Raw genomic sequence first — 9,819 nt, 5'->3', positions numbered from 1 at the left:
TCCCTCCGCAAGGCAATCAAACAAGCAAAGTGTTAGTATGGAGACAAAGTAGTCGCAATTTAATGGCTCAAATACGAGACGAATGTAGCAGGGTCTACAGTCAATCACGGATTACAAAAAGAAAACCAGCCCCATCGCGGACATCGACGTCTTGCTCCCAGACAAATTAAACACCTTTTTTGCTCGCTTTGAAGACAATACAGTGCCACTGACATGGCCCACTACCAAAGCCTGTGGGCTCTCCTACTCCGTGGCCAACGTGAGTTGGCATCCCAAGCCATGTCCTAAGAGCATGCGCAGACCAGCTGGCTGGTGTGTTTACGAACATATTCAATCTCTCCCTATCCCAGTCTGTTGTCCCCACATGCTTCAAGATGACCACCATTGTTCCTGTTCCCAAGAAAGCTAAGGTAACTGAACTAAATGACTATTGCCCCATTGCACTCACTTCTGTCATCATGAAGTGCTTTGAGAGACTAGTCAAGGAGCATATCACCTCCCCCATACCTGATAACCTAGACCCACTCCAATTTGCTTACCGCCCCAATAGGTCCACTGACGATGCAATCGTCACACTGCACACTGCCCTATCCCATCTGGACAAGAGGAATACCTGTCAGAATGCTGTTCATTGACTACAGCTCAGCATTTAATACCAAAGTACCCTCATCTCATCACCTGGGTCTCGACCCCGCCCTGTGCAACTGGGTCCTGGACTTTCTGACGGGCTGACCCCAGGTGGTGAAGGTATGAAACGACATCACCCCGCTGATCCTCAACACTGAGGCCCCACAAGGGTGAGTTCTCAGCCCACTCCTGTACTCCCTGTTCACCAATGACTGCGTAGCCTTGCACGCTTCCAACTCAATCAAGTTTGCAAATGACAATACAGTGGTAAGCTTGACGAGACGGCCTACAGGGAGGAGGTGAGGGCCCTCAGAGTGTGGTGTCAAGAAAATAACCTCACTCAATGTTAACAAAGCAAAGGAGATGATCGTGGACTTCAGGAAACAGCAGAGGAAGAAACCCAGCCTGGCACGTACACACGAACACGTAACAAAAACAAGTTCACACAAAGACATGGGGGGGAACATAGGAATAAATACGTGCAGGGAACAAGACAAAACAAATGGAAAAATGGAGCGGCGATGGCTAGAAAGCCAGTGACGTCGACCGCCGAACGAACAAGGAGAGGAGCCGACTTCGGCGGAAGTCGTGACAGTATTTTTTTATTTCATCTTTATTTAACCAGGTAGGCCAGTTGAGAACAAGTTCTCATTTACAACTGCGACCTGGCCAAGATAAAGCAAAGCAGTGCGACAAAAACAACACAGTTACACATGGGATAAACAAACGTACAGTCAATAACACAATAGAAAAATCTAAATACACTGTGTGCAAATGTAATAAGAATAGGGAGGTAAGGCAATAAATAGGCCATAGTGGGAAAATAATTACAATTTAGCATTAACACTGGAGTGATAGATGTGCAGATGATGATGTGCAAGTTGAGATACTGGCATGCAAAAGGGAAAAACAAATAACATGGATGAGGTAGTTGGGTGGGCTATTTACAGATGGGCTGCATACAGGTGCAGTCATCAATAAGCTGCTCTGACAGCTGATGCTTAAAGTTAGTGAGGGGGATATAAGTCTCCAGCTTCAGTGATTTTTGCAATTCGTTCCAGTCATTGGCAGCAGAGAACTGGAAGGAAAGGCGGCCAAAGTAGGTGTTGGCTTTGGGGATGACCAGTGAAATATACCTGCTGGCGCCCGTGCTGCGGGTGGGTGTTGCTATGGTGACCAGTGAGCTGAGATAAAGCGGGGCTTTACCTAGCTACCTAGCAAAGACTTATAGATGACCTGGAGCCAGTGGGTTTGGCGACGAATGTAGCAAGGGCCAGCCAACGAGAGAAAACAGGTCACAGTGGTGGGTAGTATATGGGCTTTGGTGACAAAACGGATGGCACTGTGGTAGACTACATCCAATTTGCTGAGTAGAGTGTTGGAGGCTATTTTGTAAAAGACATCGCCGAAGTCAAGGATCGGTAGGATAGTCTGTTTTACGAGGGTATGTTTGGCAGCATGAGTGAAGAATGCTTTGTTGCGAAATAGGAAGCCGATTCTAGATTAAATGTTGGATTGGAGATGCTTAATGTGACTGTAGAAGGAGAGTTTACAGTCTAACCAGACACCTAGGTATTTGTAGTTGTCCACATATTCTAAATCAGAACCCTCCAGAGTAGTGATGCTCGTCAGGCGGGCGGGTGCGGGCAGCGATCAGTTGAAGAGCATGCATTTAGTTTTACTAGCATTTAAGTGCAGTTGGAGGCCACGGAAGGAGTGTTGTATGGCATTGAAGCTCGTTTGGAGGTTTGTTAACAGTGTCTAAAGAATGGCCAGATGTATACAGAATGGTGTCGTCTGCATAGAGGTTGATCAGAGAATCACCAGCAGCAAGAGCGACATCATTGATATATACAGAGAAAAGAGTCGGCCCGAGAATTGAACCCTGTGGCACCCCCATAGAGACAGCCAGAGGTCCGGACAACAGGCCCTCCGATTTGACACACTGAACTCTATCTGAGAAGAAGTTGGTGAACCAGGCGAGGCAGTCATTTGAGAAACCAAGGCTGTTGAGTCTGCCGATATGAATGCGGTGATTGACAGAGTCGAATGCCTTGGCCAAGTCGATGAAGACGGCTGCACAGTACTGTCTTTTATCGATGGCCGTTATGATATCGTTTAGGACCTTGAGCGTGGCTGAGGTGCACCCATGACCAGCTCGGAAACCAGATTGCGTAGCGGAGAAGGTACGGTGGGATTCGAAATGGTCGATGATCTGTTTGTTAACTTGGCTAACGAAGACCTTAGAAAGGCAGGGCAGGATGGATATAGGTCTGTAACAGTTTGGGCCTAGAGTGTCTCCCCCTTTGAAGAGGGGGATGACTGAGGCAGCTTTCCAGTCTTTAGGGATCTCAGACGATACGAAAGAGGTTGAACAGGCTAGTAATAGGGGTTGCAACAATTGCGGCGGATAATTTTAGAAAGAGAGGGTCCACATTGTCTAGTCCAGCTGACTTGTAGGTGTCCAGATTTTGCCGCTCTTTCAGAACATCAGCTATCTGGATTTGGGTGAAGGAGAAGCGGGGGGGGGGGGGGGGGGGGGCTTGAACAAGTTGCTGCGGGGGGTGCAGAGCTAATAGTCAAAAATGCTTATTGAAATTCTCGATTATTGTAGATGTATCAGTGGTGACAGTGTTACCTAGCCTCAGTGCAGTGGGCACTGTAAAGACCATGGAGAATAAGAGCACTTCCTGCTCACTGGGAGGAGGTGCTCTTATTCTCCATGGTCTTTACAGTATCCCAAAACTTTTTGGAATTAGTGCTACATGATGCAAATTTCTGTTTGAAAAAGCTAGCCTTTGCATTCCTAACTGACTGTATATTGGTTCCTAACTTCTCTGAAAAGTTGCATATCGCAAGGGCTATTCGATGCTAATGCAGTGCGCCACACTTGAGTTACCTGAGGAGAGGGTCCTCTCCACCCTTTGCTTGTATGCCTCCTTGTCCACCAGTATCTGTCTTTTGATCTCACGTTGTGAGTTTTCCTATAGATTTCTCTGATTTTCACTCTCAAAATCACAAAGTTAGATGGGCTAAGTCCACAACAATGCTTAAACCACATCAGTCTGATTGGGTGTGCCAGTCAGGGCCTGGCTTCCAAGTCGATGAGCCTTGGTCCACCCAGGCCCATCCATATCTACACCCTGATGCAAACAGCCCATGATGACAATTGCGCATCACAAATAGCCTTCTAACCAACACTTCGGTCTAAACTTTTTCAATACCTGGTTTGTATACCATTGTTGTCTTAGATATCATAAGTTGAAACGTCTTTCCTACCCTACCGGCTACCAATGTCATTCATCTGTGAGCTGCTCCATGCCAAAACCAGTTGAGAGCTGCACACTCTGGCTGCCTGCAGATGATATTTCGCTGAAACTAGGCTTTGTGTGTGGTGCACATGTGAATATACTTCACGTGCTTTGCGATTTATGTTGGCAACTTTGTGCATGATTTCTCTATTGTACTACAAGTCATATACCTCCACTACACTACTTTGATACGCATCAGTAGGGACTAAGGAGTGAGTATACGCAATGCCGACTGAAAACAAAATGGGTATACGGTTTATACCTACGTATACCCTCCCCTACACCACTGGCCCTTTGTGTTCTACAGAAAGTGCACTCTCCTACATGAGAGCTCTGGTATTACGGTGGCTGTCCTTTCAGAATCACAAACCTGGCACAACCTGAAGGCGAATAGGTTCCCCACTGCGCAAACATGTCAAGATATTTTGAGTCGGGCGTGCTGACCGAAAATAAAAAAATCACCTTTACAATAAAGTTACTACTTTTCCAATATTTCTCTTTTCTTTCTCTTTGCATTGTTGGGAATGGCCCGTAAGTAAGCATTTTACTGTTAGTTTACACCTGTTGTTTACGAAGCATGTGATGAATAAAATTTGATTTGATTTCAAAGAACTCCATCACCACCGCAGCCCCAGCACCCCTACTTCCTGCAGCTATGTAGGATGGGCTTTAGACCAATTGAGAATCTCCCAATGCCAACCACAAATCAAATCAAATTTATTCATATAGCCCTTCTTACATCAGCTGATATGTCAAAGTGCTGTACAGAAACCCAGCCTAAAACCCCAAACAGCAAGCAATGCAGGTGTAGAAGCACGGTGGCTAGGAAAACTCCCTAGAAAGGCCAAAACCTAGGAAGAAACCTAGAGAGGAACCAGGCTATGAGGGGTGGCCAGTCCTCTTCTGGCTGTGCCGGGTGGAGATTATAACAGCACATGGCCAAGATGTTCAAATGTTCATAAATGATCAGCATGGTCAAATAATAATAATCATAGTAGTTGTTGAGGGTGCAACAAGTCAGTAACACAAGAGTAAGTGTCAGTTGGCTTTTCATAGCCCATCTTTGAGAATATCTCTACCGCTCCTGCTGTCTGTAGAGAGTTGAAAACAGCAGGTCTGGGACAGGTAGCACGTCCGGTGAATAGGTCAGGGTTCCAGCAGGTCTGGGACAGCAGGTCTGGGACAGGTAGCACGCCCGGTGAACAGGTCAGGGTTCCATAGCTGCAGGCAGAACAGTTGGAACTGGAGCAGCAGCACGGCCAGGTGAACTGGGGACAGCAAGGAGTCATCAAGCCAGGTAGTCCTGAGGCATGGTCCTAGGGCTCAGGTCCTCCGAGAGAGAGAAAGAAAGAAAGAGAAAGAGAGAATTAGAGACAGCATATTTAAATTCACACAGGACACCGGAAAAGACAAGAGAAATACTTCAGATGTGACAGACTGACCCTAGCCCCCCGACACATAAACTACTGCAGCATAAATACTGGAGGCTGAGACAGGAGGGGTCAGGAGACACTGTGGCCCCATCCGAAGAAACCCCCGGACAGGGCCAAACAGGTAGGATATAACCCCACCCACTTTGCCAAAGCACAGCCTCCACACCACTGGAGGGATATCTCCAACCACCAACATACCATCCCGGGACAAGGCTGAGTATAGCCCACAAAGATCTCCGCCACGGCACAGTCCAAGGGGGGGCGCCAACCCAGACAGGAAGACCACGTCAGTGACTCAACCCACTCAAGTGACGCACCCCACCCAGGGACGGCATGGAAGAACACCAGTAAGCCAGTGACTCAGCCCCCGTAATAGGGGTAGAGGCAGAGAATCCCAGTGGAAAGAGGGGAAACCGGCCAGGCAGAGACAGCAAGGGCGGTTCGTTGCTCCAGCCTTTCTGTTTACCTTCACACCCCTGGCCAGACTACACTTAATCAAAGGACCTACTTAAGAGATGTGTCTTCAGTAAAGACTTAAAGTTTGAGACTGAGTCTGCGCCTCTCACATGGGTAGGCAGACTATTCCATAAAAATGGAGCTCTATAGGAGAAAGCCCTGCTTCTAGCTGTTTGCTTAGAAATTCTAGGAACAATTAGGAGGCCCGCATCTTGTGACCGTAGCGTACGTGTAGGTATGTACGACAGGACCAAATCGGAAAGATAGGTAGGAGCAAGCCCATGTAATGCTTTGTAGGTTAGCAGTAAAACCTTGAAATCAGCCCTTGCCTTAACAGGAAGCCAGTGTAGGGAGGCTAGCACTGGAGTAATATGATCAAATTTTTGGGTTCTAGTTAGGATTCTAGCAGCCGTATTTAGCACTAACTGAAGTTTATTTAGTGCTTTATCCGGGTAGCCGGAAAGTAGAGCATTGCAGTAGTCCAACCTAGAAGTAACAAAGGCATGGATTAATTTGTCTGCGTCATTTTTGGACAGAAAGTTTCTGATTTTTGCAATATTACATAGATGGAAAAAAGCTGTCCTTGAAACAGTCTTGATATGTTCTTCAAAAGAGAGATCAGGGTCTAGAGTTACTCCGAGGTCCTTCACATATTAATTGTCAGATTCAACAGAAGATATCTTTGTTTCAACACAGTGATAGACATTTTAAATGCTACTGCTACTGCTCTTTCACCATTTCAGCTACAAACATTAAAACAACTAAAACATGTTCAAAACTTTATAAATTATAACTATTTACATTTTCATTAATTAGCATAAATAAGCCACCAACAGTAATATTATAGGCCTAACTCTAGAACCGTTCAAGCTAGAGACACCCAACCAACTTTCACCTAATCCAGCTATCCTTTTCTATCAACCATATTACTTCAAGTCAAGCTAGCAAGCACACACATTTTCTTTAGGAAATGTACTTTTCGAGTATTCACTTGACCTTAGTTACCGCAAGTGAATTATAGCTTCCATGTGAGACCAATAGGCCGACTACTACGGACGGGAAGGGACATATGAACCGAATTGCGTTGTGGTAAAAAGCTTTTATTTACCGCAAGAGACCGCTATAAGAGCTGTTTGTGTAAAACATTTTTTCATTTACCAGGCAAAATATCCCCATAAATATATTTTGAACAACATAAACTAGACTACCTGTATAATTATTATTGTTTGAAAAATGTCCCCATCATGCTCATGGAATCAACCTTCTCTGAGGAAGGTAGAGAGAATAATTGTCTCAAACTCTTCAAATTGTAAACCAGTGATTTCATATCAAAAGACAATGATTATAAACACAAAGGCTATTTGTATTGCTGACAGTCACACCCTAAGATGTATAATAATAGGTCTCAGAGGTGTAGTTTATGGGAAGTTTCTGATAAACTGTAGGTTTACATTTGATTGGAAGGCTGTACAGGTGGTTTGGGGGATGCGCAGCGTTGCCTAACGTCACGCTCGGTGGTGGTATAAAATCCCCTGGGTTTGTCCTCCAGTCATTCATCTTGAGAAAAGACGGAGGCAGCATAGCTATATTACGCGTACTTGTGGCTGGGTAGAAACCGATAACAAGATGACTAAAATTGTTATGGCTTACATTGGATTCCTTCTCCTTGCAATGCATTTTTCATCACAGGCAAGACATTTTCTTTCATAAATGATGTACTTTTTTTTTTTACCATGTTTGCTTCAGATTAACCCGGATTTGAATTAGGCTACCCATTATTCTGGAGAGCAAATGTATTTCAACAGGACAGGTGTAACTTTCATTGTGGCTTATTATTCAGACAAATGTGTTACCATAAATCTAAAATGTATGATTTTTTTCGACAATGACAAGCGAATGATGGCGCGTATAATTCACCTCAGATGTTTTCAGTCAGTATGATTGACGAAATGTTGGCAAAATCTAGCGTGCCACGCAATGTGGAACGGCGACGCCTCTTCAGATAAAGGATTCAGTAGCCTAAAGTTACTACAACATGCATAGGCTGGCTAATGTAATTTTAGCGCGACTGTGTCTTTTATTTCTTATCCTTGACTGCGGATTTCAAATGCAGGACGTTGCCCGTTACCCTATAGGCTATGGAAAACATTGTCCACAAGGTGATGGCACTTACATGTCTTAGGTTTTCTAAGGTGCATGTTGTTGGAACATATTGCCATAGGGCTCTTGTATTTACTGCCTAAGCTTTCTCCGTGTGCGTAGCTGACCGTTTTCCCTCTTTAATTTAGTAGGACGAAAGTGAAGTCTTATTGGTAATTGTCCCTAATGTTTCAGGTTGACGTGTTTTTCACATGTGACAAGCCCCTCTGCTCTCCTATTTTAGGTCCACGCGCAAAAGGCTAGCACACAGTCCCCTGCCATGAATGCTACGACCAAAGCTGGCGGCGCGAGTTCTAACATGACCAAGATGCCCGATGTCGCCAAGAACAACACCATTCCCAAAGGAGCCAGTGCGTCCTTGCAGTCCAGCTCGGTCGCGCTCATCATACCCATCCTGGTGGGGGGCTCTCTACAGGGGCGCTTCTAGAGGGCTGTTGATCACTGAACAGACACCGGCAAGACTTTAACATCAGCGACCTAGATGGGGCGAACTGTTTTACAAAGAGCACATTTTTTTAAATGCACTTCAGAAAGGCAGTCATGTGCGCTCCTAACCGGAGAGATTCGGTCGAGTTGCGTGCCGGACGATAACCCTTTTCTACTTCACTGATGGGAATTGTTATTTACTCTCACACCTTCCGGCCGCTTCAAACCAGTAGACCTACACACCTCGCACACTGGCCCCATGCCCATAGGCCGACCGGTACGGTCCTCTCCATGAAGGCAGTTCATGATAAGGATCAGTCCAGATTGAGGATGTACGGAACTCTGCACTTTGAACCGTTTGGTCCCGCTGTTCCAGTGTAGACACCAGGGGGTAGTTTAGTGATTTCTTAAGAATTTAACATATCTAAAGAAATGTTGTTTTGAGGCACTTCCAAAATAAGGTATAAATGAATCTGTGGCACATGCACGAACAGCGGTATTTCTGCAACTGCAGTGACTACTTTGTCAGAGGCTTGATGTAGACTTGTGATATTTATTTCTAGAATATGGGATTGTTTGAGTTGGCATATGTGAGATTTAATTGTGTAAATCATGTGATATGCTTAAATGTGTTTTTATGGTCAGGCTCAAGTAAAGCTTTGAAATATAGCTTACTTGTGACACTTTTCTTATATAATAAAAATACTTAAACATAATTTTGACTTCTCCTGTCCTTAAATTATAATGCTAGACCTGCCAAGTAATTTTCTCTGTTCCACTGTCTCCAGCCCCTTTATTGATCACAGCTAAGACCAGGGATTTACTCAGGTAGACTAGGTTTGATGTGCCACAATTTAAATCCTTATTTTAGAATGGGGAATAGGAATGTTTGCCTTTGGCCAGTTGTAGCATTTATGCCATGTCAACTAGGACATGATAAGTCTTACATCCCTTGTGGCCAAAACAGGTCAGTTTCCTGACAGTTGACTTGTCTGCTTTAAAGCGAGGTTACTTTACCCTAGCTACATTGACCTGTGACCAGTCATTTGTAAACTAGCCTACAAAGATGTTCAGGGTAAACCTGTAAGGTATATTTAAACTAAAAGTTAATTGACACTGGGTCTTGCTGGTTGGCTCTGGTTACCTTTGTAGAATGGTACGTTCATCCCATAAGTCTAAGCTAAATGGAATGTTTTAAGGTCATACCAAGGTTATTTTAGCTAGTTATAATTAAACTCCCTTGACTGAAACAACGTAATTATTTGACATTACTGCAATTAGCCCATACAGTTTGTTCTGTCATAGATCTGAGATCAGCATACTTTTGTAAAATGTATTTACTGGCACTAAATCTATTTAACATGCTGTGGGACCTTCATGTGATGTTTGAGTGTCCCCTTTCCAGA

The 9,819-nt window shown here is 44.7% G+C and overlaps 1 long non-coding RNA gene across 1 annotated transcript; it reads left to right on the top strand.

Annotated features, from left to right (window-relative positions):
* Positions 1 to 7,321: 7,321 nt before the first annotated feature.
* On the top strand, positions 7,322 to 8,500 carry LOC123724117 (uncharacterized). The gene is made up of 2 exons (XR_006756811.2): positions 7,322 to 7,516; positions 8,211 to 8,500. It is a non-coding gene; the product is annotated as an uncharacterized LOC123724117 (long non-coding RNA).
* Positions 8,501 to 9,819: the final 1,319 nt, after the last annotated feature.

The sequence above is a fragment of the Salmo salar genome, chromosome 09 (assembly GCF_965601325.2).
Source record: "Salmo salar chromosome 09, fSalSal1, whole genome shotgun sequence".
In the NCBI taxonomy this organism is placed as follows: domain Eukaryota; kingdom Metazoa; phylum Chordata; class Actinopteri; order Salmoniformes; family Salmonidae; genus Salmo; species Salmo salar.
This window is presented reverse-complemented; position numbering and strand designations above follow the sequence as displayed.